Genomic DNA, 12,685 nt, shown 5'->3' with positions numbered 1-12,685 from the left:
GACGAAATCCAGGTCTCCTACTCCTCCGCCATCTTGCTCCGCCCCCTCTATTACATTGTATTCTTAATTTAATCATCGAAATGAACTCGCATTGCCATTACCTACATAATGCAATCACTCTGACCTCCTCAGCACAATCATTTTATAGATTTCTTAAAGAAGTTTTGGAACAATCCAGAGGTAGGTGCAAACAGGACATAGTGGTAGGGAGTTGGAGACTGAGACAACATCATGTTCTTCCTTGTTTGCTTGTTGTTAGATTTCTGGTATTAATGATAGCAGGTGGTGGCGGGGAGATCCCCATGCTAAGAAAAGGAGGAATTTATTCCTGACAGTATGCTTTCATGAATTACAAAGCATTCTTTTGCATAAGATTTTTTTAAAAATAAAATTATTTTCCCAGTACATCAGTTATTTATTTTTATTCATTTTTGTAGTTTTTGAGGGAAAATGTACCTGCAATGAAATGCATTAGGTGTTTAAATCAGTGAGTTTTGACAAATATGTACACCCAAGCAACTGACATAGCCATAAAAATTTAGAACATTTTCATCACTCCAGAAAGATCCTTTGTGCCCATTTTAGTCAACTCTCCTCCCTATAGCCTTGATTTCTATTGCCATATACTAGTTTATCTTGTTCTTGAACTTTATATAAATGGAATCATATAGTATGTACTCTTCTGTGCCTTCTTTCACTCACTGTAATATTTTTGGGATGCATTCATATTGCAGGATGTATCTGTAATTCATTTATATTTTTTGCTAATTATTTTTCCATTATATGAATATACCAAGTGTGATTATCCTAATCCTGATGGGAAACATCTTGTGATTTTAATTTTTGGACTATTATGAATAAAGCACCTATAAACCTTCACATGTAAGCTACTTTTGATATATGTATTTTTTATTTCTCATGTATCCAGAATCTCATAGTATAATATCCAACATTTCCAGTAAGCAAATCACAACTTGAATGAGAGAAGACAATCAACAGACACTAACAGCAAGATGAATCAGATGCTGGAATTATCTAATATGGATGTTGGAGCAGCCATCATTGAAATCGTTCAAAAATCAGTTAAAAATTGCCTTTCAACAAATGAAAAAATTGAAAATCTCAGCAAATAAATAGAATTTGTGAAAAAGAAAGAAATGGAAATTATAGACCTGAAAATTACCATGATGAAAATAAAACCTCACTGGATGGGCTCCATAGCAGAATGGAGATGATCTGAAGAAATCACTCACCCACAACAGGTTGAATATAGCTTAATGTTTGACAGGACTTGTCATCACAATGGGATGTTTGCATGTGCGTGCTCTCTCTCCCTTACTTTCTTTTGGAGAGTAGACATTAAATTCATTCATTCATTCATTCATTCATTCATTCAAAGATTTTATTTATTTGTCAGAGAGAGAGCAAGCACAAGCAGGGGGAGTGGCAAGCAGAGGGAGAAGCAGGCTCCCTGCCAATCATGAGCAAGGAAGCCGATGCAGGATTGGATCCCAGGACCCCAGGATCATGACCTGAACCAAAGGTACATGCTTGACTGACTGAGCCACCCAGGTGTCCCTAGACATTAAATTTTAGATGTTGTGTTAGAGACTCATTCCTGAAGCTACCTTCCATGCAGAACTATTCCCTGTCTGAAAAGATTGGTTTGTTTTGGAATTTTATATCAGAGAGTGACCCAAACTGAGTTTTCTTCTCCTAATGATGGAATTTATCAGCCAGTATAGTGTTTTGACTTGACTTGAATCTCTAGCTGATATTTTGCTTAAAAAAGTTGTATACGTAGTGCAACAATCAAATTTGCTTTATTTTTCCATATAGCAGTATAACTTTACAATATCTATCTAAATTCCATAAGATGGGATTTGACATAGGTACTTAGATACTTTTTATGATGTTTTCTTTCCTTTGGAGATTTGAAAAGCAACTGAATTTTGGAAAAATAATGTTAGGAAGGAGGGAAATGGAAAGTTATGTGAGAGTGGCCTTATTCTAAAGCTTAAATTTTGTTTTTTTATTCAAAAGATTAAATTTTGTTAAATTTTGCCTAAATGATTTCAATATTTTTAAAACATCAAATGTAATTAAACATGCTGACAGGGAAATAAATTATTAATGGATCCTCTTGATCTGGTATACTTGGATTTATCCCTCCTTATGGCTGGTCTGTTTCAGTTGTATCCTTAGTCTTAAGAACATTTTTCTAACACATTTTTTACTAAAATTAAGGACTTATTTTTAAAGTATGGTCTTTCTTCAGTCTCAGCTGAAAGCCTGAGGTTCTCAGTGAGGTTATTTCACTATGACTGATTGTAACTTCAATGTGTCTCAGAACCCACAACCTCTAATATCCCCATTTATCCCACTGTCCCACAATTGTGAACCCACAAGGAGTTCTCTGGGGTCTCATGAAGCCCAATGATGCATATAGGCAGCCCAGCCATTGACCAAGGATATTCAGAAGCCACCCATTGAGACTTTTGTCCTCTTTGCAACCACCATGTTGGTTTCTCTTCTATGGCTTCATGCTCTACAAATTTCAGGTATTTTAAAAAAGATTTTATTTATTAATTTATTTAGAGAGAGTATGAGCTGGGAGGGGCAAAGGGAGAGGGAGAGAGAGAATTTCAAGCTGGTCCCACACTGAGAGTAAAGCCCGATGCAGGACTCAATCCCACGACCCTGAGATCATGACCTGAGTTGAAATCAAGAATTGGACGTCTAACCGACTGAACCCCCAAATTTCAGCTATTTTAATCTTTTCATCTTCAATGAGATACAGGGTTTCACTTGGGTTTGACTGTTTGAATCATAATTTGGAAAGTTACTTTATACAGAAAAAGAAGATAAACCTGGGATTTACTTCGTATGTTTCCCTTCTCTCAAAGACTACTATCCTATCATATCTATTGTCCCATGTTTAAAAACCATTGCCTCACATATTTTGTCCAATTTCATAGTTGTTTGTGGAAAGAGAGTAATAACTGCCAGGTACTCCTTCATGGCTAGAAGCAGAATCCCTCTTAACTCATCTGCTAATTTATTTGTACATAGTTATATAATAAAAAGTAAAGAGGAGAGAATAAAATGTAAAATATTGAACCCTCATGCATTTAAACAAAAAACCAATTAATCATAGTATGAATCATAGCAGCATTACATCATTGTTATATCTTAATAAAGACAGACATCAACCACAGGAATGCTCTAGACTTTTTATCTCTGAGACTATTCCATCTAAGAATCAGTATCTCTGAAAATTCATGAATAGCCCTAGAACTAAAGAAAATTAACCAATGAGCCTCCTTGAGCAAAGCTCTAGAGTGGGCTAAAATATGATATAAATGTTAAAATGATAAAAAATGTTACAAATAAACATTTTTCTTCTATAAAATTAATGATCCTCTAGCAGGGTTGGTTGTATGATGTATAAAAGGAAGAGACAGCAGAGTGCATAAAGCACCAAATTATTAGATAATTCTGGGAGTTCTTATAAAAAACAGAGCAAAGAAAGAAAAAGAAAACAGAAATAGGAGGGAGAAGAAGAAAATCAGAGGAGAGAGGAGAGAAAGGAAGGGATTTTTAGGCCATCTCTTTTTTTTTTTTTTTTTTTTTTTAAAGATTTTATTTATTTGAGAGAGAGAGAATGAGAGAGCAGGAGAGGGAGGAGGGTCAGAGGGAGAAGCAGACCCCCCGCTGAGCAGGGAGCCCGATGTGGGACTCGATCCCGGGACTCCAGGATCATGACCTGAGCCGAAGGCAGTCGCTTAACCAACTGAGCCACCCAGGCGCCCCTAGGCCATCTCTTTAACTAGGAATTTGACCCTTCATTAAAATAATCTATTCTTATCTAGATTGTTCCTAAAATTCAGTTTACTTGTTATTTCCTATAACTAGCTTGGATTTTTGACTAGCCCATTAATCTTAGCTCCATAAGTGAAATCTATTGATTCTATTAAGGCCATATTGGCTACATTTTGCAAATTTGTGCTTTCAAAACCTCCTTTCCCAGGAGAACTGGTAACATATCAAAAGTGCCCCAAGAGATTTGGATTGCTAGTTTATTTTATGGTGACATTTAGCCATTCTGACAAGTGCTTAATTATTATATGTTCCTCCATAAAGGTTGTCTCTGACAATATGTGTAAATCAAATAAATTAAACCACTATAAGCTATTAGTTTTCCATTCTGGTTGACATCTGTGACATATGTTAATAAATAATTTAGTATATTTATAGACAATGATGAAGACAGCATCATTACTGCTGGGATTATTTTCTCCCAAAAGATATGCTAGACAGCTGCTTACCTCTGCTTACCTCTAATAAGGTTAAATCTAAGGCTGTGAGTTTACACTTTGTCCTACTATTATACTATATACCATAACTAATATGGTATATAGTTAAATTATGGACATGCAAAATATATTGCTATGCAGTGTGGTACAGTTCAGCAAGGACCATTATTGCCATAAGGAGTCACATAATTAAGTCCCAAGCTCTCTTTTGTCTTATAAATATATTCTCCTATCTGGATCTCAGTTTCCTCATCTATAAAGCCAAAGTTAATTTGAACTAGATAAATTCTAAAGGTCTTTCTAACCCTAACATTCTGAAATTTTGTGTTAAATCTTTACTGGGATTCTAACTGATAGGTAGTTATTTTCTTATCTCATTAATACTAAGCCTTGCCTACACCCCCACCTTGTCCTCCATACCTTGAGTCTCTGACTCAACTCTATTAATTGTGAAAAGAGATTGTGGCTACTTGAAGTATATGTAATTTTTAGCATAGAAAATAAGGCAAAGTCCAGTTGATTCTTATACCTTCTAAAAGCAAACTAGCATCTTTGAGAAAACACCAAATGGCAGATGCTACCAGTGCTGCAGAAGGGCTGGGAGGCCTGGAGGGTCCTGGGGCCCTTAAATGGGAGGCCATAGTGGCTGCCCTGGTGGCTTTGGCATTGGCATCTCAGGCCAGGGTTGTGGCCATGGTCAGTCCAGGGCTGAGGCCTTAGAACTCGTGGAACGCCAAGGGCAAGGAATGAATCCCCATCACCAAGCTGGGCCACCTGGTCAAGGACATGAAGATCAAGTCCCTGGAGGAGACCTATCTCTTCTTCCTGCTCATCAAGGAATCTGAGATCATTGACTTTTTCCTGGAGGCATCCCTCAAGGATGAGGTTTTGAAGATTGTGCCTGTGCAAAAGCAGACCCGTGCTGGGCAGCAGACTAGGTTTAAGGCATTTGTTGCCATTGGAGATTACAATGGACACCTTGGTCTGGGTGTTAAGTACCCCAAGAAGGTAGACACTGCCATCTGTGGGGCCACCATCCCGGCCAAGCTTTCCATTATCTTCCTTCTGCAAGGCTACTGGGGGAATGAGATTTGCAAGCCCATACCGTCCCATGTAAGGTGACCAGGCACTGTGGCTCTGTACTGACATGCCTCATTCCTGCCCCCAGAGGCACTGGCATCATCTTAGTCCCTGTGACCAAGAAGCTCCTGATGATGGCTGGTACTGATGACTGCTGCACCTTGGCCAGGGGCTACACTGCCACCCTGAGTAACTTAGCCAAGGCCACTTTTTTTTTTTTTTTTTTTTAACGGGGAAAGGGGTAGAGAGAGAGGGAGACAGAGAGAATCTTAAGCAGTCTCCACATGGAGCCCGATGTGGGCCTGATCCCACCATCCTGAGATCATGAATTGAGTTGAAGTCAAGAGTCAGATGCTTAACCAACTGAGCCACCCACGTGCCCCACCAAGGCCACTTTTGATGCCATTTCCAAGACCTCCAGCTATCTCACCCCTGACCTCTGGAAAGAGACTGTGTCCACCAAGTCTTTCTATCAGGTCAGGAATTCACTGACCATCTTGTAAAGACCCACACCAGAGTCTCCGTGCAGAGGGTCCAACTGTGGCCACCACATAGTTTTACATAAGAAAAATAAAGTGAATTAAAGACTTAAAAAAGCAAAACAAAACAATAATAAATGTGAACTAATTCTCAGTTTGCTACTTGAATACACTGATTTCCTAGGGTCCTCGAATATGATGAGGTAGATAGGTGGGTATGAAGAAAAAAGTGAGGAAGATGTGTAGAGGCAGAAAAACTTTATTTCACTCATCTAATGGACATATAGTGAAGGACCTGCAATGCACTAAGCACTGTGTTTAGGTGCTGTGCTAATAACTGAGGATACAGAGAAGAGTAAGACAGTCCCTGCTCTCAGAAAGCTCAGAGCCTAGTAGTGTAGACAGAGAGTTAAGACAATTATTATACTATAATGTGATGTGAGCAGCATTTAACTTTTACGAGCACTTACAATATGCCAGACTCTGCTAAGAGCTTTACAAGTATTACCTCATCAGTTATCAAAAGAGATCCATAAAGTAGACATACTGTTATCATATCCATATTTTACAGATGAAGAAATAAGTACAAGGAAGTTAGTCAAAACTACTCTATACTCATGGGCCTTCATGGTCCTCTGCATTGCTTCCCTGCATCTTTCTCAACTTTTCTCCAGCTAATAATTCTCTGGTTCTATTTCTATTTCTTTTTTTAAAGATTTTATTTATTTATTTGACAGAGAGAGACACAGCGAGAGAGAGAACACAAGCAGGGGAAGCAGGAGAGGGAGAAGCAGGCTCCCTGCTAGGGGCTTGATCCCAGGACCCTGGGATCATGACCTGAGCCAAAGGCAGATGCTTAACGACTGAGCCACCCAGGCGCCCCTCTATTTCTATTTCTATTTCACATTCCGGAAAGAGAGAATCTGATTGGATAATTTTAGTAGTTTCCTGTATTTTGGAAACAGTCTCACTCTCAGACATCTCACCCCACTTATACTTGCATTTTGTCAAACTATAGATTAGTGACTCCTGATCCAGACGCCTTCCCCTTGGTGGGATCATGTATGACAAGGAAGCAGGTAATGTGGTATACAAAACGGCTGCTCTCTTGAGCAAGATGAAATTTCCATGGAAGATTGTTGTGTGGAATAGCCTGCATGATTGGCTTACTCAGTTTCAAAAGATATGGATGAGTTTTCAAATAATAGAACATATCAATTGTGGAGTATGCCTTAAGATTGATCGTAAGTAAATGCTACGTAGTACCATTAGCAATAGAAACTTAAAAAACTAAAGCAATTAACCTTTCTGGGGGATCTAAATGAAAATACTCCCCCAAAGGAATTGTATTTAATAATGATTTTACCAGAAATATTTCACGTATAAATTGAATGAATGTTTTGTATTGTGATATACAAGAGTTTCTTTTAGAAATGCTCATATGCTTATATTCTTACATTTTTGTTCTATTTATATTTCTAGTAGCTCTGGTTAAAAGACAATATTGTGGTATGTGAGTTACAACCTCATGTTTAATTTGATCATTTGGGAAATAAAGGCCCCAGATACAAGTAAGTACATATCTTTGGAACTACTGAACATAATTTACATGAGAACCTAGACCTTACCACTTGAGCAATGCTTCAGTCCTCTGAGGTCTACCTTCAGAGTGAAGATTCTCAGGGATAACACAGTTCCTTCCTCTTTGTCAATTAATTGCTTTTCTACGTTACCTTGGATCACCTTCCCTAATACTCCACAAGAGTATGGGTCTACTTTTCTGGCATATAAGATTTATTTTATTTATTATTTTGACATGCAGATGCTTGAATTTGGGAGGACACAGAGATTTGGAACATTTTATTAATTCTGAGAACTCTGAGAAAATATAATTACCAGGATGTTACTAATCATGGAATGCCAAAATAGGAAGAGTAATGCCATTCCCTAACTCTCTAGGAAATGGAAGTAGGGGGAGATTTGAGAGGAAGGAGTTTATATGTACCTAATGGCAGAATGGTATGTTTCTTTCTTTTTTTTTTTTAAAGATTTTATTTATTTATTTATTTGAGAGAGAGAGAAACAGCATGAGAGGGGAGAGGGTCAGAGGGAGAAGCAGGCTCCCCGCTGAGCCGGGAGCCCGATGTGGGACTCGATCCCGGGACTCCAGGACCATGACCTGAGCTGAAGGCAGTCGCCCAACCAACTGAGCCACCCAGGCGCCCCAGAATGGTATGTTTCAACTTGCCTTGCCACTGTAAGTAGGCTGGTTGATAGCTGAATACAGTTACCATAAAACTCAATCCACATTCTCACTTCTGCCCAGTGAATAAATCAAAGTGGCAGGGTCTAGAAAAGTGCCTCTCTTTTAAATAATGGATATTATGAGGACCAAGGATCAGAAGCACTGGGTACACTACATACCTCAGGAGTGGAACTATTATAAGAATATATGAACAGAAGAGAAACACAGTGACCCTGATGATTTGGTATCTCTATTCAGAACATTATAATAGCATCGCCGTCACTATTTCATGTATTTTCCCAATAAGTTGAAATCTTTATTTCCTAACAAGACAAATCTCCACTATGAATTATCTCTCAAATACCTCATATCCCTCCCCATCTCTACTCCCCACCCAGAAGAAAATATATCTGTCCTGGTCTCTCCATACACATTAGTAGAATAATACATTTCTTTGAATGCTTTCACAATCTCTTTAATCAAAATTAGCTGTTAATATAGCTGTCTATGGAAAATCTATTATGATTATAAAGAGTATAAAAAATATTTATTTTCTTTACCTATCACATTCTTGCTTGTTAAAACACCTATTACAATGAAAGACCACACTATACAAAGTAATTATTTATTATTAGAAGAGTAATTGCTTAGGATTATTGTTTATCAACCATTTTACACTTTCAACATCCTTATCAGAAGGACTAAACTTTGAATTTAGGAGGCCCTGTGTTTGGACACACAATTATGTCAGTTGGCTTTCTCATAAATCATTTACTGGTCCACAAAAAGATTACTGACAATGACTGTCCATTATGCACCTGAATTAAAATAAACACTTACATGGAAATATTGTTAGTAATTTGTCCTTGTTCACAGGAACTATAGAAAAGCCACTAGGATTTCAGACTGGTTTAAGGGATTTGAAATTCAATGTTTAGCAGCTAAGTAGATAAGGAAGGTGTCTTTGTGACTGAATACTGGGTGCTTACAAACTGGAAGGTACACCCCATCACAAGGATTCAGCCACTCTGCAGATACTCCTGAGTACAGTACCACATGAGGCAGAAATTCTGTCCCAATGTTATCAGATCTGATTTTTCAAGAGAAGCCCAAAACTTAGATTTCAGGGGGAAAATTCTATTTTGTAAACCTAAGTTCAGTTTTTAAAACTGAATGAGCCAGAGACAATACGTTTTTTAGGTCGAATCAGGCCACGTATTTGAGATGTTCAGTTTAATGACATCAGACTTGATATCCAAAGTTTACATCTCATAATTATAATAGATTTGAAAGTTGCTCAGGATATTAGCACAGCAATTTGGGAAAGAATGGAAATGGGAAAGAATGTCAAAGTTTGTCTCTATAAATCTTCCTTATTGATGCTTTCAATGCACTGTCCACCCTCCATCATAAACCTTTAGATCTGCTACCAAGTTTAATTGGCTTTAGTGCCATTCTATTTTGAGGCATACTATACTTTGTGTAGTTGTGTTCTGATTGATTGGTTTGATTTTTATCTTACTCTTATGGGACACCTTCCGTGTTCTTGGAGGATGAAATGGGGAAGATCTTGTCATCAACTACAAGTGCAAGTGCTTTCTGGCAATAAAAGCATGGCAAGAGTCATGTAGCTAATATGTGAAAAACAGTTTTCCAACTGAGAGAGGTTCCATCCTCAAACTCGAAGGATCATTCCTTAATTGGGCTAATTAGTGAGGATATTATTGCTAATTTGTTCTTCTGAAAAGTATTGAATAAAATCAACACAAGTTTGCAGTCCAGCCACACCATACCTACATGTGCAACAGACAAGGACTCCATGTGATCTTGATAGCAAATGCTGTTTGATTTTCTGTCTATAAAAACCCACAGAAAAAGACTAGAACTCTCAGCTCAGGTTTTGGGATTTTTCCTAATCACATTATCTCTAATCACCATACTGTATATTGGGGGCAATAAATGGGGTTTTTTTGAAGGTCCCTTATGATAGAGACTTTCTAGGTGGCAGTGGGGGTTATATTTTCATCCCTCTGCATCATAGTGTTTTGCTCCCTTTCCATCTCCTAGCCCCATTTTCCTGGGAAAGTTAGATTTATTCTCTCTTCTATTGAATTATGATCATATTGGTTCAAATCTTGGTGATTGATTCATTCATGGGTGCTAGACCCTCTAGCAGATCTCTATCCCATGACTCCAAAATTTTCTTGCCTGGGTACTGATTTGCTGATTTCCAGTTAAAAAAGACTGCATAGCTCTCATTCTAAAGCAGTGACCCATGACTTTGTCTCATATACTTTTGTTCCTCAACGTCATTATGTTTATATGTTTCTGTTATCTTCCCTGGGTGGTTTGGTTCATATCTGCTTAGGGAAAACAAGATTCATAAGCTGATAATTAATATTCCAATTGTGCACTAACTTCTTTACATGTCTCTGAGGGGTCAGTATCTCCTCCCAATTCCTTGTGTACTGGATCCTTTATGCTCATATATGTGCATATGTTAGGATGGTAAGAAAAACTCTACCTATTACTGCATTTCCCCCCATAGGGGCTTGCAAAATACTGCATATTTCTTATTAAGCTGATTTTCTATTCATTCAAAAATATTTATTTCATGTCCTTACTGCATGCGGTAGAAAAAGAAAAATAAGATTCATTCTTACCTTTAAGTAGTTTATAATCTACACTTGATCTTAGCCAAAAGGCCGAGAAGTGATAAGTAGTTTATAATCTAATGGGTGAGGTATTCATGTTTATGAGAAACTATAATAAAGTTAGACCAAAAAGTGCCTTGAAAGAAGTATGATGAAATGCTACTGGGCACACAGTGATTAATTCTGATTTGGGGGACTGAGGAGAAATCTAACAGTTTATTGTGGAAGGAATTTTAACATTAACCTGACAAAATTATCTCTGAAGGAAGTTTTCTTCTTATATAAACCCTAGAAGTCATGCTTTCCAAAAGTAAATAGGCAGACATCATTAGACATAGACAATGCCTTCCCTCAATGTTACCATTAATGGTAATGGACAATTCAAAATCCAATTCTTTCACATTGACTCATTACTATTAATGAGACAAAATGAAATGAAATGCCAGATATTCCTCATGGAAATCAGAAAAGGTGAAAATAAGAAATATGATCTGAGATTTTAATTTGTAAGTCTGAACATAATAAAACAGTACATCCTCTATAATTTATTAGAAAACTTAAATTTTTCTATTGTTTCTTTTTCTTGCAAAATTTAGGCTTCACCTTCCCTCACTTTCCCTTAAATTCTTCCTCTCAAGGGATTCTGATTAGCTTTGAGGCTACAGGGCACGATGAGATAAAGGCATAATTTTATCTTACTTTATCTTACATTTATTAATTGTTCTCTTAAGTGGCTATAATTTTAAATTGACAAAGAACAATTCTAGAAGACAGCTAACATTTTTAGTATATTTATGATAGAAAACAGTGTGCTTGTAATCCATTTGGACTCTACTGAAATTATTTTCTTCCCATGTCCAGGTCTAGGTAAACAATCTTTTCTTTTTTTTTCTCCATTATTGCGTTCATGTTTTAATTACTAATCTGAATACAATCTAGGGTTTGTTGCTACCAAAATGAGCAGGAGGAAGAATATAGCTTAACCTTGAACAACATCCAACTGGGGCCATCAAATATTTTTAGTCTGAAGCCTGACTATGTTCTCTCGGTTGCTTACGTTGGAGGAAATCCCTATATTGTCTAAGGTAAGGATACCAGGTCATTTAGAATATCCCTTTCCTACCCAGTACATCTGGAAAAATACATACAGAACAGCTGATGTTCTCTTTAAATCCTTGCAAACATTCTTAATAAAAATTAATGGAAATTATGTTAATTAAAAAAATACATCTATAGGGACACCTGGGTGACTCAGTTGGTTAAGTATCTGACTCTGGATCTCAGTTCAGGTCTTGATATCAGGGTTGTGAGTTCAAGCCCCGAGCTGGGCTCCATGCTGGGCATGGAGCCTACTTAAAAAAAATAAATAAATAAAAATAAAAATACATCTATAGCTAAGATTCATGTTACCTTCACTGGTTATTAGTTGTGCTGTATGTTTTCTTTTCTGTTTCTTTTTTAAAAAATTGTTGCTTCTGGGTTGGTTACCTGTTCTTTTCCTCTTCCTCATCAGACCTCTAACGGACCTCTAAAATCTTAAACTCAAAGAGCCTTTGGCCAGTCCCATTTAGCAGCATCAGTACTGTGCATGCTCCATCATCTATATTGTCCCCAGATTTGAGACTGCTGCCACCTACAGGGAAACCTTCTACTACTTTCGTGGTTGGAGGTATGAAAGTGTAAAATGGCTCCCTCCATCCTGCTCGTTAATTTTTTTCTTTCAATAATTTCTGCTCTTATCTTTGTAATTTTCATTCTTACACCTTAATGTGCTGTTCTTTTTATGTCTTCTATTGATACTTAGAAAATTTGTTTTCAGGCTTTGTTCTTTGTAACATCTGAGTTGAAGGCTATCCATTCTCCATTTAAGCATAAATTTAACTACATCCCACATAATTTCCTTGCAATATT

The 12,685-nt window shown here is 37.2% G+C and overlaps 2 pseudogenes; one reads left to right on the top strand and one right to left on the bottom strand.

The window, feature by feature from the left end:
• Window positions 1-5,054: 5,054 nt before the first annotated feature.
• On the top strand, window positions 5,055-5,961 carry LOC110581714 (annotated as a pseudogene).
• A 4,786-nt stretch (window positions 5,962-10,747) lies between these two features.
• LOC123326595 lies at window positions 10,748-10,837 on the bottom strand (annotated as a pseudogene).
• Between the last annotated feature and the right edge of the window lie 1,848 nt (window positions 10,838-12,685).

Source organism: Neomonachus schauinslandi, chromosome 13 (genome assembly GCF_002201575.2).
Source record: "Neomonachus schauinslandi chromosome 13, ASM220157v2, whole genome shotgun sequence".
Lineage (NCBI taxonomy): Eukaryota > Metazoa > Chordata > Mammalia > Carnivora > Phocidae > Neomonachus > Neomonachus schauinslandi.
Note: the sequence above shows the minus strand (reverse complement) of the source record. Positions and strands in the feature narration are given on the sequence as shown.